Here is a 4,291-nt window from a genome sequence, read left to right as displayed (position 1 = left end):
GCTGAAGAACTGAATAGCCTGACAGTACTCTCTTCCCACAACGAAGCAGTTTTCCCTTCTAGCTCTAAGTACAATGCTTTTCATTACCTTTCCTAAATTTAGGCTATCCATCTTTACAGGTTTAGATTCTTCTCTTATATTCACCATAAATCGGGAGTCTTTTACAACAGCCAAAATAAGGTGAGGCACTAATGCCAAATGACTTGCTGGCTAAAGACAAAAATACACTGATTACACCATCAGGATATAAAAAGGATGTTAAGAAGCTTGTGAGTTCAATTGTGGTATTTCCAGGAAGCTTAGTTCTCTATAAATATCCTTTTTTTTAAAAAAAAACATTTATTATTGAAATCCGCACTCTGAAAAGGCAGCTGGAAAAGCACGTTACTAAAATGAAGAGCCAATTCAGAACCTAGCTGATTACATCAAATGCAGAACCTAATCCCCTTCCCTTCTTTGAATATAGCGTCAGCCTGCCAATATATATTCCACAGCTAGGATTATAGAACTTTCATGCTATAAATTCTTCATCAGAAAAGCATTTTAATTGCATTTATTTTAAATATTCTGTGCTGATTTTCCCCAAATAAGCTTATTAATGACACCTCCTTAATGACTTAAATGACAAGTTAATTTACACTCTAAATTTAACAAAAGAGAATTTGTAGTCACAAAAGCCCAAACACTGGTAGCAGGTGAATCTTGAAATCAGCAGAGGTATACCCTGGTATTTTCTCAAGCTATGTATACTGCTTCTATCTTCATCCTTTTTGCCTCAACAGCATCCAGAGCATAATAGGATAGGTTTTCTACCCTCCAGGTAAGTGATCTAAGAAGCTTTTCCCATTTGGGTTAATCCAAAACCACATGACAAAAGCACCAGTTTGCCATCCTTTGGAGGAGGCATGGTATTACATCTCAGAACTAAGAAATCCTGTTTCCTAAGCTGCAGCTCAAGCCCTGTAACCAGAGCAATTCTGCATGGATATGCAGGCAGCCTTGAACTAAATTTAAGGTACCTGTAGGCTGCTCTTCCAAAGGAGATGAGGAGACGACGTGAACATCTTGAGCCTTAGGCAGGGCACTGCTGACAGGGAGCTTGACAGGTCAAATACTTATTGTGCTTCTTAGCTGGGTTTGACAATCTGCACTCGATTCTGCTGCAGGAACATTGTTATCTTGATCGATGTTTATCCTAGTCAACTCTGACAGCAACAGTGAGCAAAACATAACAGCTGGGCTTTCAGTCTAGGCTCAGCAGACCCACAGGGGACATGCAGTGCTCACTTCAGCAATGAGCTGGTGCAGAAACCACATGTGCAATGTTCTTCACTACCACTTGTATTAAAGCTCACCAGATTAAGTTTCAACCAAGTGTATTTCCCTGTCCTGTCATCACACCTCCTGGCAACAGAATTCCCACCTTTCCTGATGCAAGAGAAAAGTGTCAGGTGGTATGCCACAGGCCGTGTGTTGCCTGTCAGTTCCTATTGTGGAAGGAGAGCAGTGGTGCTTGACTATAGCTGTGAACCATCTCTTCTTCCAGATCTCTCTTCTTGATGACCTAGAATTATTGTATTAAGTGAATGATCAATCACTGCTCACCCTGTGCATGCCACTTGTGATTTATAAGTGAGTTAGAGGAGGATGAAAGCAATTACCAAAAGGATGAACATCCATGATTTAGTGAAAGGCCAATTTTATTCCATCCTGGAGTCTTCAGCTATGCACACTGGCTTTTTGACCCTGGATAAGAAAGGGCAAAAGTGATGTTAGCAAGGACCGAGAGGAGAAGTATGATGTTCTTCCTAAATCACACAGAATTTGCTTCAGTGACAATGATGCTGAGGGGCACAAGCTGCCATGGATTAAAGGCAGCTGATGCTCATCAAGTGTCATGAGGAATAAAATTGTTCACATATACAGTGTCTTAGCTGTTCCTTCCAAAACTGTGGAGCATAGTGGAGCACTGGAAAGAGTCTGCTTCAGTTCCTGCTCCAGCCATCCCAAGCATGAGTGGCCCAGCTAAGCAGGTGGGAGTTTTGCTGTCTCTGATACCTATAAACTATTTGCTGCTAGAAACATAGGAAGTTGCAACCACCTTCTATATATCTCTGCCATGCTCCCCTCACAGCTGGGTGTTACAAGAAGTAACATCTTGGCAGCACTCAGATTGCCCAGCAACAGTATAAGCAACAGATTTTGTGCCATATCATGAATCACCTGTGAGAGAGCCCTGCCTGGCACCTCCAGCTCTCTCACAGGCAGAAGCTGAACTGCCCTGTAGCTGATGGGGATTGCAGTTGCTCTGAGTTTCACGCAGGAGGATGGTCTCATCTCCTGACCTCCTTTGGTGGAGCACAGACAAGGTGATGCCCACAGAAGCGTGAAGTTAGTCATGTGAGTAGACCCAAAAGTAGACAGAAGAACCAGGAGATAATTGGGCTAAAGCTTTGTAAATTGTTGGGAACAGAACATGGAAAAGGAAAATATCCACAAAGATGCATATGAACTCATTAAATGGTTCATGTAAGCCATTGCTCATGAAGCTGCACAATATTTGGCAGCTGCATTTGCTGTTGATATCTGTTGATTCATAAGCAATGCACAATTTTCTGGGAAGAGACTCTTTTCGTTTCCCGTTGCCTGGGCCCTGACCTGGTCTGTCAGCAAAGGTGAAGTTCCTGTTGGTGTGCTATGGGCTGTGCACCATGAACTGAGCTATTGTGTGTCCTTATCTCCTGGAGCAGCAGGATGTGTGATGGCCCTACTCCCCTCTGGAAAAGCACACTGAGGCCTGCAATTGCATTATTCATGGAAAAATACAAACTGGACCAATATAGATAGGCTGTGGCTCTGCTCTAGGACCTGATCTTTTTTATAGGATGAGATGTGAGGGCGAGGCCATGTTAAGACCTTGGCATAACAGGTTCAGTAAGGCTTCAACATGACACTGCTGCAGTGATACGGAGAGAGATAACTGCTTGGTGCAGGTCTGGGGGAAGAAAAGTGAGATGCAACGTTGTTGTAGAGAAACAAGAGGGGAGCTGTGGGAAGCCTCAAATTGCAGCAGTGGAAAGACAGTTTTGGTGCTCCCTTTGGAATACCTCTCTCACTTAGATGCATGAGAGACAGTGAATCAGTTTAACAACTGCTGCTGCCACCTGTGGCTCTGATATATGTTGTATAGTGTATCACAACAAATTTGATATTAGCCTAGCCACTAATAGCTAGCTGGTATCCATACCACTCACAACAGAGATGTAACAACCACTTGCTGAGCTGAGCCTCCAAGCCCCAAGGAAGAGGTAAGATAATAGAGGACAAGGCACTGCAGCAAAAGCAGTACCTGGCTGTGTGCCTCATGAGTTAAATTGCTGCTCTGACCTAAGACTCTAGTCCATCCCCATATGGCTGCAGTGAGGAGGCAGCAGAAGTGCTGCCAGAGGCAGGAGTATCTGCCAGCCTGCTGCCTAGTGTTACAGACTTTGGAGCAGCCACAGTCACAAGTCTGGGTTAATGTGTCTTTCCATAAAACACCCTCTCTGATCCTCATTTACTGAGCTGGTCACAGAAGCACAGAATCTAATTTCAAATTCTTATTTTAATTTGCTCTCTTATTAGTGAATATTCCACTTTTTGATTGTGGCCTAAGCACTTCCAAATAGCTGCTCAGTGTACTTATTTTGGTATGATCTATTTTTTCTAAGCTAACCTTTCCTTCTTTCGACCCTTCTCATAGATGGGTATCACATTTGCTAATTTCCAGTCAGCCAGAACTTCTCCAGGACTGCTGGCACATGATTGTGAGTGGTGTAGTGAGTTCTTTTGGCAGTTACCTCATTACCCTAGTGTGTATCTCACCAGGGCCCATGGGCTTGTGAGCATCTAGTTGGCATAGCAAGTCATTAGCCATCTCCTCCTGGATTATGGGGGCTTCACTCATCTCCCCATCACCAACTTCCAGCTCTAGAAGCTGGGTATCCTGAGACAGGCATTGAGCATCTCTGCCTTGTCTACATCCCTGTTTAGGAGGTGACCATTCTCATTCTGTAATGGGTCAATGTAATTTCTACACTGCCTTTTGCTATTACTGTACCTAAAGAAAATGTTTTTATTGTCCTCCACAGTATTGCCCAGCTTCAGCTCCAATTGAGCTTTGGCTACACAAATTTTCTCCCTGCAGTGGCAAGCTGAATTTGTGTATTCCTCTCACATCATTTGACCCTACTTCCACTGAGTATACACAACCCTTTTATGTCTCAGCTCCAAAAGAAGAAGTGAGACAGAC

This window comes from Acanthisitta chloris, unplaced genomic scaffold (assembly GCF_000695815.1).
Source record: "Acanthisitta chloris isolate BGI_N310 unplaced genomic scaffold, ASM69581v1 scaffold25398, whole genome shotgun sequence".
NCBI lineage: Eukaryota > Metazoa > Chordata > Aves > Passeriformes > Acanthisittidae > Acanthisitta > Acanthisitta chloris.
This window is presented reverse-complemented; position numbering follows the sequence as displayed.